The following is a 23,469-nucleotide window of genomic DNA, read 5'->3' on the forward strand; positions in this document are numbered from 1 at the left end:
GGCATCTGATTGACCCCAAATTTATTTTGCAGCAAGGCAATTACGCCAAACATACAGCCAAAATCATTAAGAAGTATCTTCAGCATAATAAAGAACAAGGACTCCTGGAAGTTATGGTTTGGCCCCCACAGAGCCCTAAACTCAACAGTATTGAGGATCTGTCTTTGATTACATAGGCAGAAGGATTTGAGGCAGCGTACATCCAAAGAAGACCTGTGGTTAGTTGTCCATGATATATGGAACAACATACCTTCCGAGTTCAAAGTGTATTTAGAAGAATTGATGCTGTTTTCCAGGCAAATGGTGATTTGATTTGTATTCTTTTCTATTTATTTGCTTTCCATTTTTGGTAACTGATAATATAAACATTTTTATAAGCATTTTTTCACACCGGCCTAAAGCATTTGCACAGTACTCTACACACACCTGTGCACACATATAACTTCATATCGTTCACAAGCTATCCAGATGCAGCAATCCACAATTCAGATACCATCTGAGCATATAGCTCTCTCTGTAAACACCTGTCCTTGGTGTGTGACCCTCTCATTTAATTAGTTTTTAAGAGTGCTCAGATTGTGCGCAGTGTCCTGGAGATTGTCCTACTGCTCAAACTCTGTTTGGGTGCAGGCCATCAGAACGGTAGAGCCTAGGACGCTCCCAGAAAATATTCCAATTATCGACAAAGGGTAATTTCTGGTCTTGACACCAAGACTGTAACCATTCATTAAAAGCAAATAGCCTACTGAACCTCTCTATTCCTCGCTGGAATGTGGGAAGTGGTCCTGACATGACGATACTCGTCAAGGGCGATGTGGTGTGAACCTTTTCCACCAGGCTCCTGAAGAAGGACTTCCGTCTGTCTCAGCCTGATGTCATTCGTGCCAGCATGGAGGACCACAGCTCTGATGTTCTTGTTCAGGATTGCGGGTACCTGTGCAGCGACATCAACAACACAAGCACCAGGTAAACAGCGAGTGTGCACCTTACCTTTGGCCATGGTAGCACAGATGTGCTGGTCGATGGAGTCTCCGATGATCACAGCGTCGCACTCCGTCTTACAAAGGGGAGCAAATCGGTTGTGAGTCAAGATCTCGAAAATGGGTGGCGGCAGAGGGGGAGAGGTCCTCGCCCGGGGCTTGGCTCATGTCTTCCGCTGCTGCTGCATCCAGGCTGTGTGGTACCCTGGCACCAGAGTGAACGAAACCTGGGCGGGCCGCATCCTAGGTGCACTTGGCCTGGGCAGAGAAACAGGCGGAGATGAGGTTGTGGGAGTGTTTGTTTCACACCGCAGATTTACCTGGGACAGGTGAGCATCAGTCCGGGAAGATTCCAGCATGGCTTTCCGCTGTTGCAGCTGGGCCTGCTTCACCTGTAGGTCGCAGATCTGCTTCTCCACAGCCTCCAGCTCCAAGTCTACAACCGACATAGTGTTCAAAAGCAGTAGTACAACAGAGATAATTGGTGTGAAAAACATAAACAAACTTGTGGTAGCCGGGCTAACAAGTTAGCGTGCTAATGGGCTAACCGGCTATAAGTAGGTGATCTGGAAAACAAATAAAACTACTGATATAAAAAGCGTTTGTAATGAGAATATTATGGGATACTATCAGCTAATAAAGATATCATAAAAAGTTATAATATGGGACTGGATTTAGGAAATTTTAGGTCAGCTTATGTGGTCTAGTCCTGCTAGGGCCATCATTTAATGGTCAGAAGCAGTACTGTTGTGGGCAGCAGAATTGATTTGCTGAGGCTGACAGTGTGCTGAATCAATTAATATAGGCTCAAAGCCTGTTTTAGAATAACACTCAACATATTCAATAGTTCTTTCTTGTGAAGATAGGGACAGAAACACTGCAGTGTTTCAGGCTCAGAAGCCTCTGTCCAATTCTTTTGTTGTAGATTTGAGATCTTCATCCTCTGCCACTGCAGCTGCAATCTCTTTGTCTAGCTTTACTATAGCAATAATAATTCATTTCCGTTCTGAATTAAGGATGCATGACCTGTTTGTATTGGATATATGAATTGCTGTTTTGGTATAAACATCTAGCTTTATGAGAAATCAAGCTGGAACAACTGGAGACACTAATTGATTTGGTAATGAATATCTTTAGTGAAAAAACAATTAATTTTACTTTAAACAACCAATGAAAATCCAGACACCTAAAATTACCAGATTAAGTGACATTGACATAATGGCCTATACAGGGTATATATATTATTGACATAACTGAAAACATTCCTGTCCCCTACCAAATAAATTAATTTTTTCATTAAATATCATTATTTTGTTACATCTTTGCTAATGCCTCTGTCTACACTCTTTATCCTAGCTTGTGGGCCCTGGAGCAACCATTGCTTTTCCTTTGGGAGTTCTTGATAGCCTGGCCTGTCTGGCTCTTTTACAAAATTTGTGTGGTGTTGGATACAGCTGAGTATACACTACTCACAAAAAGTTAAGGATATTCGGCTTTCGGGTGAAATTTCAGGATGCACCTAAAATGCACTATAACCTTTAGGTGAACATAATTTGACCTTCTCTACACTTTTGAATGCACATGTCCAACTGTTCAGTGTTTCAGCACTTTTTGCATAACTTGCTGTTCTCTAACAAGGTGCTTAACGGCAAAATTCACAACTGGTGTTTGATCCATGAATTGACCAATACATTTTCTGGTTCAATTAGAATTGGTATTTAAACAGTCCTCTTCATCATGCTGTTCACATTTTGACATCGTGAGACCAAGACGACACCTAACAATTGATCAACAGTACCTCACCATTGCAAGGCTTCAAACAGGATGTTCTCAGAGGGAAGTGGCCACTGAGCTTAGTGTGTCACAGAGTGTCATCAGCAGGTTGTGACAAAGATACAGAGAGACTTGAAGAGTCACAGAAAGGCATAGAAGTGGACTTCCTTTGGCCACATCCTACATTGATGACCGCTTCATTGTGAACAGTGCCCTGCGGAACCGGATGATGAATGGCACTCAACTCCAGGCACATTTAAGGGAGGTGAGAGACACCCAAGCGTCATGTCAGACCACCACTGGCACCCTGTGCTTTTCACAGATGAGAGCAGGTTCACCCTGAGCACATGTGACAAACGTGAAAGGGTCTGGAGAAACAGTGGAGAACGTTATGCTGCCTGTAACATTGTTCGGCATGACCGGTTTAGTGGTGGGTCAGTGATGGTCTGGGGAGGCATATCCATGGATGGATGCACAGATATCTATAGGATAGAAAATGGCACCCTGACTGCCATTAGGTATCGGGATGAAATCCTTGGACCCATTGTCAGACCCTATGCTGGTGCAGTGGGTCCTGGGTTCCTCCTGGTGCATGACAACGCCCGGCCTCATGTGGTGAGAGTATGCAGGCAGTTCCTGGTGGATGAAGGAATTCATACCATTAAATGGCCCCCACACTCGCCTGACCTAAATCCAACACAACACTTCTGGGACATTATGTTTCGGTCCATCCAACATAGCCAGGTTACACCTCAGACTGTCCAGAAGCTCAGTCCAGATCCAGATCTGGGAGGAAATATCCCAGGACACCATTGGTTGTCTCGTTAGTAGCATGCCCCGATGTTGTCAAGCATGCATACAAGTACGTGGGGGCCATACAAACTACTAAGTACCATTTTGAGTAGCTGCAATGAAATTTCAGCAAAATGGACTAGCCAGCTGCATCATTTTTTCACTGTGATTTTTGAGGTGTCTTTGAATTCAGCCCTCTGTAGGTTGATCATTTTCATTTCCATCAAACGATGTGGCATCCTTTTGTTCCTAACACATTACCCAGTCTATATTAGTATAGATAATCAGCATCATATTTTTCCCCATTGAGATCTGATGTGTTTTCAAAGTGTTCCATTCATTTTTTTTAGCAGTAGTTATACATTAACTGTAAATGTTACAATATTCATAGTTAGGCATAATGGAAGCAGGACCTATTTAAGTACTTGATCCGCTTTTCAACTGAGCCAATCTCCTTCCCTTAATTAAAATCAGATCCTTCCTGTCATCTTAGGGACCAAGTTTGTTCCAACCAATTTTACTGAACAGGTTTTTTTTTTTTGTTTCATGGTTCTTTTCTGTTTTTTTCCTTTAGTTTTCTTTCCTTTAGTTTAGTTGTTGTGTTGCAGGAAAAAAGACTTTAGTTATTCTCCTCCTTTCAGTGAACAACACTTAAACAGCTGTGACTCTTATGGCTAGTTCAAAGGACCCTTTTGCTCTCTGGGAAAACTTAGAGGTATACTTAAAAAATCAATAAAGTCAATAATACACTATGGGCAAATTCACTACCCTTATGTTATATTCGGGAGATCTATCTAACATATCAGATAAACTTTTTTCAAGGTTTTTTTTTTTTTGCAGAAATCTGTTAATTGCCATGTTCAAAAATGATGTCACTGATTTGGGAAAAAACCCCACAAAATGACTAAATTTCAATATAAAAAGTGATTGTGGGCTGGATTTTTTTTACCTTTTATCACAGTCTTAGATATCTCAAAGATTAGTAAAAACATTGGCTTTAATGCATTGTTAGTTTTTTTGCAGCATCAGATTTATATTTTTTGTCCCCAATTTACTGTTCGTGGCTGTTTTTGCCAGCCAAAATCAGTAGCCCCATGTAGGCACAGAGATCTGTGGAGTCCACCCCGGTCCAGTTTCTCACTGTGTGGCGTCCATAGAGGTTGGTCCACATTCTGGACTCTTGCGATGGCATAACGCATCGGCCTTGGAGTCACTCCTCTGGCAGGCCGTTTTTTTAAATGCACCTGCCACTTTCTATACATTGAGTCTGCTTAATGTACGTTGATGATATTATCATATACTCTCAGACCTGTAAGAAACACACCAAAAACATTAGTGTTGTACCACAGAAGCTCACCAAAGCCTTCACCAACTTCACCCTAAATATGAAAAACAAAATCACTTTTTTGGGCCATATTGAATCATGGAAAGGTGTTAAATTGGATACAGAGAAAACTCATGTGGTATTAGACTATCTGTTAGCAAACCTCTTGAAGACCCTGCAGTGCTTCTTAGGGTTGGCAGGATCCCTGAACCATCTGAAAAAGAATGGGGTTAGATGGGAGTGGTCATCTGAAAGTCAGCACTGCACAACTCACTGGTACTTGCACTTCCTAACATCTCTCTTCTTTTCAAGTCCACACCAACTCCACTGAGCTGGGACTAGGAGGCATCTTAATCCACCAATCTGAGGAAGGAAAGAAGGTTATTGTGCATGTGTCAAGAACGCTATAAGGGGATGAGCTTTATTTACTCTAACTCACAAAAGGAGTGTCAGGCTATGGTCTGGGTTGTGAAAAAGTGCAGGCATTTCTTAAAAAGAGTGACATTTAAAGTATTTACTGACCATGCAGCACTGGGCTGGGTGTTCACATGCTACTAAAGATCCCCTCATTCCCAACAAAAGTGGACCCTGCTGCTGCAGAAATTCACTTTCAAAGTGCACTATAGGAAGGCTATCTTAATATGCCTTGTCAAGGGCCTTAAACCTGTCTCAATGGAAATAGCTCTTTACTTGAATTAGTTCCACCACCACCACCAAGCTGACCTTTCCCATACCTTGTCCAAAACTACTCAAGATCAGGACAAAGATGACATTGTCAAACAATTAAAAGCTACATTACAACATTAAAGAACATGCACTCACTGGATCAACTTCAAGGACCACCAAGGCTAACTGTATAGGAAGATCTCACTAAAGGATTAAGGAGAGAAATTCCAACACATACTAACCAATACCACTAGCCTTGTGCCTAGGTTTTCTATACAATTTACACTTGAGCCCCCTAGTGGGAGTATGTAAAACTGTACACCATCTGACAGAAATACAAGCATTAGATCACCTTCAGGGTTCATACAGTCCAACGAGGTGCTAGAGGCTGGGCATACCTTGGGAATCAACCTCATGTAAGGACATTGAGCTGTTAGCCACTAGCATGAGACTGTACTATCTGCCTAGGGAAATCTCGCATGTTATCACGTTATCACATATATTCCCCCCTCTGCTGACCGTGAATCAGCATGCAAAGATTTGCAGTATGTTGTTAACAGACTGCTGACAGAGAGTCCAAATGCCCATCTCATTATCTCTGGAGATTTAAATAATGCCCATCCGTCCTCCACTCTGCCCACATTCACCCGGTATGTTTCATGCCACACTAGAGGCAATAAAATACTGGACTTATTTTATGCCAACTCCAAGGAGGCTTACATTTCAACACCCCTCCCCCCTTGGGAAAATTGGATCACAACCTGGTTCATCTCCTGCCTGTTTACAAACCCCTTATATATAGGCAACCGGCTGTCTCCCGCACAGTAAGGACATGGTCTGATGAGACCAGTGAGGCTCTGTTTTCATACAACTGTGTGGGAGGAATTATGCAATCCACATGGAAAAGACATTGACAGTTTAGCAGCCTGTATTATGGATTATATTAATCTAGCCATGGAATCTAGCCAGGGGGTCACAGTCCAGTGACTTTTGTGCCAGTCCCAAGCCCGGATAAATAGAGAGGGTTGCATCAGGAAGGGCATCTGGCGTAAAACATTGCCAAACTTAATCATGCGAATCGTCAGTACTCTGAATTTCATACCGGATCGGTCAAGGCCCAGGTTAACAACGACTGCCATTAGCGCTGTTGACCTACAGGGTGCCGGTGGAAATTGGGCTTCTGTTGGTCGAAGAAGTAGAGGAGGGAGGAGAGTGCATAGGCAGAGAGAGAAGAGGAAAAGTAAGAGTGTACGACTGAGAATAGGAACTCTGAATGTTGGTACTATGAAAGGGAAAGGTAGAGAGCTGGCTGATATGATGGAGAGAAGGAAGGTGGATATACTGTGTGTACAGAAGACCAGGTGGAAGGGATTGCAAGGCTCATAGTATAGGAGCAGGATTCAAGCTGTTTTATTATGGCGTGGATAGTAAGAGAAATGGGTTAGGTGTGGTCCAGAAGAGGGAGTTTGTGAGGAATGTTCTGGAGGTGAAGAGAGTGTCAGATAGGGTGATGAGTATGAAGTTAGAGATTGAAGGGGTGATGTTGAATGTTGCTAGTGATTATGCCCTACAGGTAGGTTGTGAGTTAGAGGAGAAAGAGAGATTCTGGAGTGAATTAGATAAGGTGGTAGAGAGTATTCCCAGGGGTGAGAGAGTGGTGATAGGAGCAGATTTTAATCAACATGTTGTTGAGGGGAACACAGGTGATGAGGAGGTGATGGGCAAGTTTGGAGTTAAGGAAAGAAACCTTGAAGGGTAGATGGTATTGGACTTTGCTAAGAGGATGGACATGGCTGAGGTTAACACTTATTTTCAGAAGCGGGAGTAGCATAGAGTAACTTAAGAGTGGAGGTAGGAGCACACAGGTAGACTACATCCTATGTAGAAGAGGCAATTTGAAAGAGATTAGTGACTGTAAAGTGATAGTGGGAGAGAGTGTAGCCAGACAGCATAGGATGGTGGTGTGTAGGATGACTTTGATGGTCTGTAAGAAGAGGTCAAAGATAGAGATGGAGAAGGAAACCAAGTGGTGGAAGCTGAAAAAGGAGGAATGTTGTGAGGAATTTAGACAGAAGTTGAGGCAGGCTCTGGGTAGTCAGGTAGTGCTGCCAGATGACTGGGAAACTACAGCAGAAGTGATCAGGGAGACAGGAAGAAAGGTGCTGGGTGTGTCATCTGGAAGGAGGAAAGAAGATAAGGAGACTTGATGGTGAAATGAGGAAGTTCATGATAGTATTCAGAGGAAGCGGTTAGACAAGAAGAAGTGGAACGTGGACAGGACTGAAGAGAATAGACAGGAATACAAGGAGTTACAGCACAGAGTGAAGAGAGAGGTGTCAAGTAAGGCCAAGCAAAAGGCATATGACTAGTGGCACACTAGGTTAGACACTAGAGAAGGACTTGTACAGGTTAGCTAGGCAGAGGGATCGAGATGGCAAGGATGTGCAGCAAGTTAGAGTTATTAAGGATAGAGATGGAAAGGTGCTCACAAGTGAGGAGTGTGTACAGAGGAGATGGAAGGAGTTCTTTGAAGAGCTGATGAATGAGGAAAATGAGAGGGAAAAAAGAGTAGAAAGAGTGAACTCTGTGGAACAGAAAGTAGATAAGATTAGAAAGGATGAAGTCAGGAAGGCTTTGAAGAGGATGAAAAGTAGAAAGGCAGTTGGTCCTGATGACATCCCAGTGGAGGTCTGGAAGTGTCTAGGAGAGGCAGCAGTGGAATTTTTAACTAGTTTGTTTAACAGGGTTTTAGAGAATGAGAAAATGCCTGAGGAATGGAGAAGTAGTGCATTAGTGCCGATATTTAAGAATAAGGGTTACGTGAAGAGTTGCAGCAACTATAGGGGGATAAAGTTGATGACCCATAAAATGAAGAGTAGGGAAAGAGTAGTGGAAGCTAGGTTAAGGAAGGTAGTGGAAATTTGTGAGCAGCAGTATGGCTTCATGCCCAGAAAGAGCACAACAGATGCAATTTTTGCTCTGAGAATTTTGATGGAGAAGTAGATAGATAGATAGATAGATAGATAGATAGATAGATAGATAGATAGATAGATAGATAGATAGATAGATAGATAGATAGATAGATTTACAAGTTGTATTTACAGCAGATAAAGTTTCAGGTGTAATTATAATTGTGCAAAAATGTGTGCATTATGTATAATGTACGTACAACAGTAACAGAGATAATATACAGTGTATATACAGATAGTATATAGTATGTATAAATATAGTATATATAAATGTATATAAATAGATAGACAGATAGATAAAAACTAGGTGTAATCTATGAAGTGCCCAATATGTACATTAATTATATTACACAGTGAAAAAAGTTACTATATTATAACAGAATGTATAGGATGGAGCAGAACTGTAAAGTGGTAAGTGTAGTAAGACATGAGAGTGTAGAGTTCAGTAGATTTATGGTTGAAGGAAAAAAACTGGCCCTAAACCTGCTGGCTCTGGTGCGGATGGACCTGTATCTCCTCCTGGATGGAAGGAGGTTGAACAGTTTATGACTGGGGTGAAGGGAGTCCTTGATGATTTTGTGTGCTGTGCACAGACATCTACTGTGGTTAAGAGACTCAATGTCAGGTAGTTGGGTGTCGATAATGTGTTGGACGGTTTTCACCACCCTTTGCGATGATTTCTTTTCAAACACTGTAGAGCTGCCAATCCATACTGTGATGAAGCTTGTCAAGATGCTCTCAATGATGCAGCGGTAACGTTGGTAAGGATCTTGTGGGATAGGTGGACTTTCTTTAGTCTTCTTAGGAAGTAAATATGCTGTTACACCTTCTGAACCAGAGTTGAGGTGTTCAGATGCCAGGACAGATCATCAGAGATGTGGACACCCAGGAACTTAAAGCTGGAGACACGCTCTACTTCACACCCGTTGATGTATTTGTTGCTGTTGGATTTCCGGAAGTCCATGATAAGATCATTGGTCTTTAAGGCAGTGAGAGTGAGGTTGTTCATGGAACACCATGCTGACAAGCTTTGGATCTCCTACCTGTAGGCCAATTCATCGTTGTTGCTGATTCAGCCAACAGCTGTGGTATCATCTGCATACTTGATGAAGATATTGGAGTTATGTTGCAGAACACAGTCATGGGTGAACAGAGAGTAGAGCAGTGGGCTCACCACACAGACTTGTGGGATGCCTGTGTTCAGGATGAGGGTTGAGGATAAGTGATTCCCCAACCTTACAGACTGAGGTCAATTTGTTAAAAAGTGCATAATTCTGCTGCAAATAGATGTGCAGATACCCAGGCCACTGAGCATAGTGATCAGTTTACTAGGGACGACTGTATTAAAAGCAGAGCTGAAGTCAGTGAACAACATCCGAATGTATGTATTGTTATTGTCCAGGTGGGTGAGAGCTAGATGAAGAGCAGTGGAAATAGCATCCTCTGTACTTATCTGGGCGATAGGCAAACTGTTGTGGGTCCAGTGTAGGTGGGAGACATGCTATGAGGTGACTTAGAACCAGCTTCTCAAAGCACTTCATAATAATTGGTGTGAGTGCAACAGGGCGGAAATCATTCAGACACTTCGCAGAAGAATGCTTGGGCACTGGTACAATGGTTGTAGTCTTCAGACATGTTGGAACAGTGGCCTCGGCCAGTGACAGATTGAAAATGTCAGTGAAGACTTGCTCCAGTTGGTCAGCAAAACTCCTGAGCACACGTCCGGGTATGCCATCAGGGCCAGCTGACTTACGTGGATCTACTCTGCTCAGTGTTGAGTGTGCCTCTGTTGTGGAGAGTGATATTGGAAGATCAGCCATAGAGGAGTCATCATTCCTGGTGTGTATGACACCTTGGTCAAGGCGAGCAAAGAAGTGGTTGAGCTCGTCTGGGAAGAAGGCATTGCTGGGTGGTAGAGACTGTATTGTTGGTTTGTGGTCAGTGATGGTCTGGATGCCTTTCCACATGCGTCTGGGGTTGGAGTTGCAGTGGAAGCGCTCCTTGATACACAGTTTGTGTGCATGCCTGGCTTTCCTAATGCCCCTTTTCAGGTTGGCCTTGGCTCTGCTGTAGTCCTCTGCATTGCTGGATTTAAAAGCAGCATCTCTTGCTTTCAGCAAGAGGCAGACCTCAGAATTCATCCATGGTTTCTGGTTAGGAAAGTGTTTCACATGTTTGACAGTGGTGATGGTGTCAATACACATGTTGATATGGTCCAGTACAGATGATGTATAGGTGTTGATGTCTGCCTGTGTGTCTGAGGTGGCCTGTGAGGCAAACATGCTCCAGTCAATGTCTTGTAGCTGTTGCTGTAGTGAGGAAATGCTCCTCTCTGGCCATACCTTCACCGCCTTCACTGATAGTTTTACACGTTTGATGAGTGGTGTGTATTTGGGTAGCATGAACAAAGAGAGGTGATCAGACTGACCCAAGTGGGGGAGGGAAATGGCCCTGTATGCCTCAGCAATGTTGGTGTAAACATGGTCCAGTGTGTTGTCCCCTCTAGTAGTGCAGGAAACACGCTGATGAAATTTGGGAAGTACAGATCTCACGTTGGTGTGGTTGAAGTCCCCAGCAACAATAATAGCTCCACCAGGATGCATGGCCTGTTGCTTGCTGATAGCTGCATGCAGTTCTTCCATAGCAGCCTTAGCATTAGCATCAGGAGGGATGTATACTGCAGTCACAACAATGGCTGAGAATTCTCTTGGTAGATAAAAGGGTCTGCATTTAATCATCAAATACTCCAGATGAGCAGAGCAATGACTTTCAATTACAGTCGAGTCTGTGCACCATGATTTATTAACATACATACACAGACCTCCACCCTTGTGCTTACCAGAGTCCACTGCCGACCTGTCTACCCGGAAGACACTGTGTCCCTCTAGCTCAATGGCTCTGCTGGGAATGTTGTTGTTAAGCCATGTTTCTGTGAAAATCATGAGTATAGGGATGGTCAGAGATTGCACTGTGTGTTTGTAGACTTGGAGAAAGCGTATGACAGGGTACCAAGAGAAGAGCTGTGGTACTGTATGAGGAAGTCAGGAGTAGCAGAGAAGTATGTCAGAGAGGTGCAGGACATGTATGAGAGGAGCAGGACAGTGGTGAGGTGTGCTGTAGGTCAGACAGAGGAGTTCAAAGTGGAGGCGGGACTGCATCAGGTATCGGCTCTGAGCCCCTTCCTGTTTGCTACGGTGATGGACCAATTGTGGAGATCAGACAGAGGAGGTCAGACAGGAGTCTCCTTGGACAATGATGTTTACAGATGACATTGTGATCTGTAGTGAGAGCAGGGTGCAGGTGGAGGAAAACCTGGAGAGGTGGAGGTTGGCGCTGGATAGGAGAGGAATGAAAGTCAGTCGTAGTAAAACCAAGTACATGTGTGTAAATAAAAGGGAGGAAAGTGGAACAGTAAGATTACAGGGTGAAGAAGGTACAGGAGTTTAAGTACTTGGGGTCAACAGTCCAGAATAATGGAGAGTGTGAGAAAGAGGTAAAGAAGCGAGTGCAGGCATGTTGGAATTGGTGGAGAAAGGTGTTCTGTGTGATAGAAAAATATCAGTGAAAATCAAGGGGAAGGTGTACAAGACAGTGGTGAGACTGGCCATGCTGTATGGTTTAGAGACAGTGTCACTGCAGAAGAGACAGGAGTCAGAGCTGGAGGTAGCAGAGCTGAAGATGTTGAGGTTCTCTTTGAAGCTATGAAGCTAGTGTGTGCAAGTGTTGAGGATGCAGAAGATAGGGATAGGTGGAGAGAGATGACTTCCTGTGGTGACCCCTGAAGGGAAAAGCCGAAAGAAGAAGAAGAAGAAGAAGAAGAAGAAGAAGAAGAAGAAGAAGAAGATTATAGATTATATTAATTCCTGCCATGGATAATAACATGGACAAAACATTCATTTCTGCCATCAACCCTGATATCAACCCTAATATAAAGGCAAAGCCTAAAATGGACAAGCACCCTCTTACCTTAAAGCTCTCATCACTCCTCTTCCGGCCAACCTCTTCCTGAAAAAGCTTCCTGCTTACTTTTTATTATTTATTATATTAAGTGCTTACTTATTATTTCCTGTTTGTGTACAACAACAACAACAACAACAACAATAATAATAATAATAATAATAATAATAATAATAATAATAATAATAATAATAAAAGCTATATTTCCTCCCAAGAGGTTTTAGGTGATGGTTTCATTAGTCTCTGTCTTAGTCAACCAGTATTGATTGAGACTTCAAAGCACTTTTATACATTACTCTGGATAAGGGGGTCTGACAAATTCTGTAAATGTAAATCTTTCTACAATGTTGAGGGGACAAGGGACTTGACTGAGCTTGACTCCTTGTCTTGAAGTGCTAGCTTGATTTGAATTGACATGACTCTTCTAGGACTTTAATCCTATGACAGTTATGAATGATTTTAACTTTCTTGTTCAATAAACCCCCAAATGTTTCCTACAATTAACCATATTCTTATAGGAGCTGTAAATCATATTCTCCACATATAATATCAGTTGGCATCATGTGCATTCTTTCAAGTTTCCAAAGGTAAAATTAGAACTCCTATGGATTTTGTTACATGTATGTAATGGCATCATATTCAAATTGATTTTATCCCAGCTCTTAGGAAATTAAATGATAATCACAGAACATACCAACATTACACAGTTGCTGTTATACAGTTTTATGCAATAGTTTGGGCACCTCTGATAATTATTATATTTTAAATTTATAATCTGCAGGGTTTTCCAAGCAGCAGCTTCATTTTTGATATAATTTATACATTATGGAAACGATACAGTTCACTTTTAAAATAACATCCATTTAATCAACGGAAACAATGCAATGTAAACCACAACAAAAACCGACTGATACACAAATTTGGGCACCCCAATGGATTATCACATCAATATTTTTCTTAAATAACAGTGTGTAGATGCCTCTTTAAGCCACTTATAAGGCTCTGAATTCTGGCTGCATGTATTTTCCACTATTCTACTTTACACACTCTTTACATCTTTTGGGTTGAACCTCTTTCTCCAGCTCTTTTTTTTCAAATTAAGTGGGGCCATTTAAAGAGGTGAGGGCTTCCAAAATATTTGACACTGTGGTTACTTATAAGGCTCTGAATTCTGGCTGCATGTATTTTCCACTATTCTTGCTTCCAAAATGTTTCCAGTTCAGTCAGGTTTGATGGCTGCTGAGCATGGACAGCTTTCTTTCAGTCCATAGATTTTCAATTATGTTTAAGTCTGGGGACTGGGATGGCCATTCTAGAACATTGTTTTGGTGACTGTGCATGAATTTATTTGTAGATTTGGAACAATGCTTTGGATCATTGTCCTGCTGAAACAACCAACCCTGGTGTAACTTCAATCTCTTGACTGATTCTTGAACATTGTTCTTGAGAATCTGTTGATACTGGGTGGAATCCATGCCACCCTGAACTTAAACAAGGTTTCCAGTACCTGTGCTTGCCACACAGCCCCATAACATGATGGACCGTGCACCAAATTTTACAATAGGGAGCAGGATATTCTCCTGGAAAGCGGTGTTCACAGCAAATCATTCCATATTATTCTCTGGCCACATTTGGGGTGAAGTTTGCAATGTTTCTGGCCAGACGGTCAAAGTTTTTAGGGTCAGGCCTTATACAGCTTTGAAGTCTGTGTGGATGGGTCTCTTTCTTCTGTCAAGAAATGGAAGTTCTACATTGTGCATCCTCACTTCTTATATCTTGCATTAGTTCATAAATTGTGACCCTACTCTACTGGGCAGTGCAGATGTTAGCAGGTGTCTCATCCTTCTTTGCTCTGTTTGCAGCTTTTATGTTTTCTGTAACTGGGTCGACCCTTTCTCTGGTATGGTTGAACTGATGGATCAGACTTTCCATTTTATATCTGGAGTTGTCGAAATGTCCCAACAGTATGCACTTAGAGCCAAGTAGTCTCTTAACACAATGTATGCTCATTTCTGCCCCTTGTGATTTTGCACCTTGTAGATGGGCGTAATCATTGTTAGAGGATGTTAGAAACACTTCAATCTGGCCACTGTACTCTGTCTTTAGGTGCTTGACTGCCTCATTCTGAGACCTACCAGGCTCTTCCCCTGGGCAGCAGTGGCTAAGCTAGAGCCATTGGTTCAGTCTGTCTACCTTAACTGCTGTAGCTGTTCCTAGAATTGCCTTGTATAGTCCTTGAACCCTTGGCTTGAATAGTTCATGAAGCCCACTTTACCTTCACATAGATTCACTCATTTGGCTTGGACAAGCCGGGTGGTCTCCTCCATCTGGTGATACAGGAATTGATCAGTAGAAGTTAGTCCCTTCAAATAGTTTGACAAATCATTCTCCTAGCTGTTAGCCTAGATTTAGATTTAATTCTTCCATCTGCCTTTCTATTATTCCCACAGATTGTGGGTGAACTCTCAGAGAACCACCTTCTTGGGGGCTTCATACCCTTCTTATGTGGAAAAGAACCCGGTTTCTGACTTTGGGTCCCACTCTGGGGCGTGTCATCATCGCAGGACTCTTTCAACGGATAACTCGCTTTTGGGCTGGGGAGCGGTCTTAGGCGGCTTCCTGTAATTGCCTGGAGATGAGGGCCGTGTTTCTAGCATTGAAACACTTTCTACCACACCTCAGGGGCTTCCATGTGTTGGTATGCACAAACAGCTTTTTGGTAGTTTCCTATATCAATCATCAAGGCAGTCTGCATTCACACCCTCTGTTCAGGTTGGTGCTAGGAATTCTGCTCTAGGCAGAGACAGTAAGAGTGATTTTCATCCCAGGGCATGTAAATTGGGATGCAGACTTCCCAAAGGTGCTGAGGCCTGGAAAGTGGAGTCTCCACCTGCAGGTGTCAGATTTTCAGCCGAGCAGAAGTGGATATGTTCACCTCTGAAGAGTTGACCCACTGTCCACTTTGACCCAGCAGTGGCTGGTGCTAAAATATTTTTTGTTAGTAAATAGCAGGATTGTAAATAGTTATTTATCAGGTGATTATGTATCATTACTGCTAAGATAAAATATTGAAAATCTCAGTCACCAGTCTCTTTTCCATTGACAGTATACATGGCCAGTGTATTCAGCCTCTTCTGAGTCATGTTATTTCTCAGAAAAGTCTTAATTCTCTGTAAGGTTTAGAAGCACCTCTCAGCTTCTGCTGTGGTCATTGGTGTGGTAATGAGAATCTTTAGGAGAGTGACAATCTCTGAAAAGACTTCTTCAAGATTGTCCTCTATAAACAGCTGGAGTAGGTCCACAGTGCCACAATTGACCAGTGTTAAAAATGACCAGTTTTAAGTTACAGAGTTAGATCAGTTTCAGTGTTTGAATCCACAATTGCTCAGAACTTCTTATGCATGGACAAGGCATTCTTAGTAAACATTTGAAGTTTCATCATCCATTTATATCAATTGGATTCAGAGATGAAGGCTGTAATACTAATGTCCACTAAAGGAAACAAAGAATAACAAATCCTTTTAGATTACAATTTAAAGACTGTGTATAAATAGATTGAATTGTAGTAAAAAAAAATGCATACACACATTATACTTTATACTTATTTACTTTATTATACTTATAAAGTTTAATAAAGCCCACTATAATCCATTTGGGAAAAAAACCTGATCTCCAATATTTTTTATGTCTTTATATAGAAAACATATGTTGCCAGATATAACTGAATATATATAAGGAAAGTGACTATTATTTGTTTATTTTAATGTATTAAATAGAATAATACTTCTATAAAGATACACTTCATTTGAAAAGAGATATGGTCATTGTATCATCTATAATCTATACAAGTGTAGCGTCTCCAGGTCGGCTCACTTGCTCATGGGGTCCGTTGCATCCTTCTCAAAAACTCAATTAACTATTACACAGCTCACAACTGAGCTATCACTACTTATAGTTCATTTCATTTTGACTCAACCGACATGCTGTAACTCATGGGAGCCAGGTTACGGGATGTCTGATGGCTCTGGATAACCAATGACCCCCCCAACGAGACTGGAGACAAAGGGGGAATCCTGCCTCCATGAATGTTGGAGTTCTGCATCAGTACTGATAGCCCAGCCTCACACTCCTGGAACTTCCCATCAACTTGTGACCTTAACATGCAAATCACCCTGCACCTAGCAGTTTTACTGCTGTTAAAAGTCAACAAGAATTCCTTAATCTAAACGAAATCAATGCCTTGACTGGGGGATGACCAAAGTTCTGACTGAAGACACACACACACACCCACACACATACACACACACCCCCAAAGTGTCTGGAAACGCTCATCCTGACCCCACACGCACACACATAAGGAGAGTTCCTTGAATCAAGTTTCAATAAAACAATAGTAAAACCCTACCTGACCCATGCCTAACCCACCTGTATATGTATTCCCCTTTTGCCTTTATATTTTTATGGTTTTATTACCACTCATGATCTGTTGTTCTGTGTTTCCATGAAATAGAACATGTTTTATAAGATAAGAATGTATGTTTTAATTGCCTATACCCAGTTTCCTTTCCTCTCATACTGTCTCTTTTGTGTCTACTATCAAAATGATCCGCTTTTACTTTTATAAGCAATAGTGTATGCCATATGGTCATTCAAGTACATAATATGAGCCTACAATACTTTAATTGAAACTTTATCCATTCCTGACTTCACCATAAAGTATGCAAATGAGTGACCGAGCAGAGACAAAGAAACTTTTCCCTCCAAAAGTTTCAGGTATTGGATTGGTCACTCTGAAAAACTGGGCACGACCAAGGGATCAATAAAAACCCTAAGCACCCATCTATCGTGGCTTTTTTGTCCAGCTTTGGCTTTTTGCTCAGCTTTTTGGTCTGCTCAGCTTGGCTTGGCCCCACGGGGGCCAACCCCCTCTCTGCTCTGCGGTGCCCCTGTGCGCCTTTTCTTCCCGGCACGATCTCTTCTATCGTCGCCCGACTCGACTCCAAGCTTTCTTCGGGACAAGACTTTCACTTTCTTCTGAGACTTTGCCGGCAGTTTCAGTCGAAGAACTTTGTTTGCACCACCGAAACCTTTTTCGTTCCAGCAGAATCTCTTACTCACTCCGAGGACTTCGAATCTCCGAACCTCCTTGATCCACTACATCAGGACTCTTATCAATGAACCAATGCAAGTAAAAGTTACTAATTATTTTAGATCCGCAATGCTAAGCTGAAGCCCCTTTATTAAGGCAAATGCTAATTACCTTGACGATTCTCACACGGTTGTAATCAAAACTCGATCTGAAACTTGCCATATTTGATCTCTTCTCTAGTTTCCTTATCTCCTTCAAACTCTCTCTCTCTCTCTCTCGTTCTGGTTTCCTCAGTATTCCCTTCCTTACTCTCTATCTCTCTTTACCTTCTTATTCTCTTTCTATATGCCTTATTCTGTCTTTTATGTTATGTGTGTCATAGTTAGTATGTGTTGTGTGTTTCTGTTTTATTAAATGCATTTTATTCACGAGTGATTGTCTCTGTGCTTTGCTCACAATTTCGGGGTCCCTGAACATTGCTATGTGCTAAATTACAGCTAGTACTTTATAAAGTAGTTATTCTTTCTTTGCCAGGAAGATAACTTTCCCTGGAATTAATACATAATTATACTGTCTGTTCAGTGGATGAACAAATCAAATAATTGTGTTATTGATTGTCTGACAGTTAGTTCTAAGAACCCCCATTTGAATATTTATAATTAATTATAACCAGTTATAATTACACTTAAATATTTAAATTTTGAGCTAAATTCGCTACACAAGTTTGGCTACATTGCTACATTGTGCTTGGACCTGTAACATCAAAACATGAATGAGAGCCTTTCCTGGAATACTAATTAATCATGTAACACGCTGCTTGTTTCTCATGGACATAAATGCGAAGTATCGTTCCCACATGACGTACTGAGTGATCCATGATTTTTGCTGTTATTGTGTATGATTCCTGCCAGTTTATTACTACTGATTCTTGCCTTGTCTCTGATAGTGTTTTTGTGTATGACCCTGCCTGCTTTTATGCCTACTCGCTTCGTTTGCGCTTTTGGTTTTGTTTTCCCGCATCAGTGGTTTTTCCAGTTTTGACTTGCGCTTGTTTTCTGACTAAGATTTTGACTGTGTGTTTATTAATAAATAATCCGCGAATGGATTCTACTCCTGCAGCCTCTGGCTCCTCCTCACAGGACCCTTCTTATTACTTATTATTGGCTATATTGTTAAAAATATATATTTTATCTATAAATTGCAGAGCAACTAGAATGATTAAAATACTTTGGTGGACAGTCGAGGCTATCAAAAAACAACATTTGCAACAAATTAAACCGCATTGTTTCATTTACCTTCTATGGGTAATTATAAATGTGTTCTTATGTCTTTGATGACTTTACAATATTTTTTCTTAAACTTCACTTGTTTATATATAACGTAAGGTTTTATTCTTTGCTGAAACATTTAAGACTTTAAAGTTCACCCTGCATCAAAACCAATGGGAGATTTTCTTTTATTTATATACACTACCAGTCAAAAGTTTGGACACACCTTTTAATTCAATGGGTTAGGGTTACCAGCCTCAGAACTCACCAATTAACAGCACCTCAGATTAGAGCCGTTATGACGACTTTACAGAGCATCAGTAGCAGACATATCTCAATATCAACTGTTCAAATGAGATTATTGTGTATTTCAGTTGCCTTCAGCAATGTTTTACAATGTAGAAAGAAATAAACATCAGGAAAGATCATGGAATTAGAAGATGTGACCAAACCTTTGACTGGTAGTGTATATTTATATTATAATATAGATGTCTTTAAGTCAAGGATCTACTCTTTGCTAGAATATTTAAGCAAAAAAAATGATAAATGAGAAGACATTCACAAGTACCCATAGATTGAAAATAAAAATAATACAGTTTAACTTGTTGCTGGTATTTATTTTCTTTTTGATAGCTTTTCTATGAAATACTGCAGAGTAACAGGGACTGCAATAATAACTAACCTCTGCTGCAATCTGTTCATGGACCTCTGGACTGAGCGACCGTCACCTCTTCCATTGAGAACCATGATCTTCACTGCTTTGGTCAACCAGGAAATGGAGAGACTTTCTGCAAAGGAGTAAGAAAATACACTACTCACAAAAAGTTAAGGATATTCGGCTTTCGGGTGACATTTCAGGATGCACCTAAAATGCACTATAACCTTTACAGGTGAACTTAATTTGAATTTCTCTACACTCCACTGAGCTTAGAGTGTCAGAGTGTCATCAGCAGGTTGTGACAGAGATACAGAGAGACTGGAAGAGTCACAGAATGGCATAGAAGTGGACGTCCTTTGGCCACATCCCACGTTGATGACTGCTTCATTGTGAACAGTGCCCTGTGGAACAGGATGATGAATGCCACTCAACTCCAGGCACATTTAAGGGAGGTGAGAGGAACCCAAGTGTCATGTCAGACCATTCAAAACTGTTTACATCAGCTGGTCTGCATGCTAGACGACCTGCAAGGGTACCTGACTACACCACCAGGCACAGGCGTCATCATCTTGCATGGCCAGGGAGTATTTACGCTGGACGAGGGACCAGTGGGCCTCAGTGCTGTTCTCTGATGAATGTCGATTCACGTTGAGCAGAAATGATGGCCGCCAATGATGTTGGAGATGTCAAGGAGAGAGCTGTGCATCAGCCACTGTTGTCACCAGATGAGCCTTTGGTGGTGGTGGTGTTACAGTCTGGGCAGGTGTGTCTACTCAATACAGAACTGCCCTACATCTTGTGAATGGTACAGTGACAAGCCAATACTAATAACATCATTAATCCAGTCATTGTGCCCCTGCATGAACAACACAGGCCTAATTTCATCATCATGGATAACAATGCTCCAGCTCATCAATGTCGCATCATTAGGGAATGGCTGCTGGAGCCTGGGGTACCTCAAATGGAGTGGCCTGCACTTTCTATAGACCTGAATCCCATAGAAAAACTATGGGATCAGCTGAGTCGCCATGTAGAGGCTCGTAACCCTGCACCCCAGAACCTCAATGACCTGAGGGCCACCCTTCAAGAAGAGTGGAATGCCATGCCTCAGCAGACAATAAGTCGACTCGTGAACAGCATGAGATGTCGTTGTTAAGTGTAATTGATGGTCAAGGGCACATGACAAATTATTGAGACATTGACATTTTTTGTTGTGGTATACCCCCCACTGTTGTTGGCTTTTGTTTCAATAAATTGTTTGAGATGAGGAAATCACCATTGCATGCTTCTACTTAAATGCCCTACTTTCATAATATAATATCACTGTAGCATGAACTTTTTACATTTTCCATTAATTTCACTCAAAAGCCAAATATCCTTAACTTTTTGTGAGTAGTGTATATGATTCTTAACAACAACAACAACAAATACAAAAGGAGGAATACAGCTGCTACCTGATCTTTGGCACATCTTGCTGGAACTGCTGGATGCTCATCTTAATGTTGACTGAATCTATGTTCTTCTTCTGGAGTTTGGCATACAGGAGGTGCACATGTATCATGATGTTATAGAAAAGTTGCAGAAAAAAGCACGGCAAAGGCTCTTGCCTCTCTGCTGGTAACAGGGTCAATGTCACCGGAGTCCCGTATAGTTTCAAAAAAGCGGATAAGGTCCTATCTGTGCTCAAACAATGTATTAATCGCACACTGTTCCACATAACACTGCTTGATGTTGGTAGTCTACAGGCAACTACTTTATAAAGAACATGTGTGCGCTTGGGTGATCTAAAAAAAACTGGCAAATCCTCCAGGTCAGCAAAAAAAATTCTCACTTTGGGTATGTGAGAAGTGGCCTGTTGCATTATTAGATTACTCTTCTGATCCTCTGCAAGAATGACAGCAAGATGCTCTTTTAGTGCTGTAGCAATGGAATCAGCTGTAGTTGAATGCAGAGAAATAAATGTAAAAAAAACCTCTCCTGTACGTTGCTTTTCTGTGCTTCTTGGATTATGTGTTCCCTTACAACAGACAACATACAGTCCAACAGCTCATTCTGCACAGCTTTAGATGTTCCCTTAAACACAGTAGCATTCTTGAGGTGGTGTTTCAAAACTCCATCAAGGGCAGCAACAAAATCAACCAAGCCCCAGAAAATCCAAGCATTATCATAACTCTCGCTCTCATCGTTGCCACGCAAAGCCAGCTGAAATGACCACAAATTTTCATTGATTCGCTACGTTAACAACAAAAGTGGGAAGGTCTGGGGTGCAAGGAAAATTTGAAACAAGCCACTTAGAGCTCAGCCTCAAGTCACATGCTTCTCCAAAGTTTACGGACCCACATACACACTTGTTTGTCCAGTGGCCCACACACACACACATACACACACACAAATGAGCAAAATACAGTTTTGATTGTAATGATAATATGACTAAAGGTGGAATAGTACGACTAAATGATTTTATTTCGTTATTAAAATACACTATATTGCCAAAAGTATTCGCTCACCTGCCTTGACTCACATATGAACTTAAGTGACATCCCATTCCTAATCCATAGGGTTCAATATGACGTTGGTCCACCCTTTGCAGCTATAACAGCTTCAACTCTTCTGGGAAGGCTGTCCACAAGGTTTAGGAGTGTGGTTATGGGAATTTTTGACCATTCTTCCAGAAGCGCATTTGTGAGGTCACACACTGATGTTGGACGAGAAGGCCTGGCTCTCAGTCTCCGCTCTAATTCATCCCAAAGGTGTTCTATCGGGTTGAGGTCAGGACTCTGTGCAGGCCAGTTAAGTTCATCCACACCAGACTCTGTCATCCATGTCTTTATGGACCTTGCTTTGTGCACTGGTGCATAGTCATGTAAGAAGAGGAAGGGGCCAGCTCCAAACTGTTCCCACAAAGTTGGGAGCATGGAATTGTCCAAAATGTCTTGGTATGCTGAAGCATTCAGAGTTCCTTTCACTGGAACTAAGGGGCCAAGCCCAGCTCCTGAAAAACAACCCCACACCATAACCCCCCCTCCACCAAACTTTACACTTGGCACAATGCAGTCAGACAAGTACCATTCTCCTGGCAACCGCCAAACCCAGACTCGTCCATCAGATTGCCAGATGGAGAAGCGCGATTCGTCACTCCAGAGAACGCGTCTCCACTGCTCTAGAGTCCAGTGGCGGCGTGCTTTACACCACTGCATCCGACGCTTTGCATTGCACTTGGTGATGTATGGCTTGGATGCAGCTGCTCAGCCATGGAAACCCATTCCATGAAGCTCTCTGCGCACTGTTCTTGAGCTAATCTGAAGGCCACATGAAGTTTGGAGGTCTGTAGCGATTGACTCTGCAGAAAGTTGGCGACCTCTTCGCACTATGCGCCTCAGCATCCGCTGACCCCGCTCTGTCAGTTTACATGGCCTACCACTTCGTGGCTGAGTTGCTGTCGTTCCCAAACACTTCCACATTCTTATAATACAGCTGACAGTTGACTGTGGAATATTTAGGAGGGAGGAAATTTCCCGACTGGATTTGTTGCACAGGTGGCATCCTATCACAGTTCCACGCTGGAATTCACTGAGCTCCTGAGAGCAACCCATTCTTTCACAAATGTTTGTAAAAACAGTCTGCATGCCTAGGTGCTTGATTTTATACACCTGTGGCCATGGAAGTGATTGGAACACCTGATTCTGATTATTTGGATGGGTGAGCGAATACTTTTGGCAATATAGTGTATATAATTATTGTTAACATGTTAAAGTAGCATTCTTCTCTGGCTAACTTTAAGGGGGTGGCACCCCAGTGCCCCCTTTTGACCAGCCACCACTGCTACCCAGTCAGTACTGTGCTGGATTTTCTGCAGTATTTGCTTTCTCTGGTCCTGTCCTACTCTACCTTAAAAGTGTACGTGGCCACCATTGCTGCGTACCACAAACCTGTCCTCTGAGCCTTCTTGGGAAGGCACTGTCTGGTCTATAGTCATCTTGCAGGCCTTCTGTC

The sequence above is a fragment of the Hemibagrus wyckioides genome, linkage group LG04 (assembly GCF_019097595.1).
Source record: "Hemibagrus wyckioides isolate EC202008001 linkage group LG04, SWU_Hwy_1.0, whole genome shotgun sequence".
Classification (NCBI taxonomy): Eukaryota; Metazoa; Chordata; class Actinopteri; order Siluriformes; family Bagridae; genus Hemibagrus; species Hemibagrus wyckioides.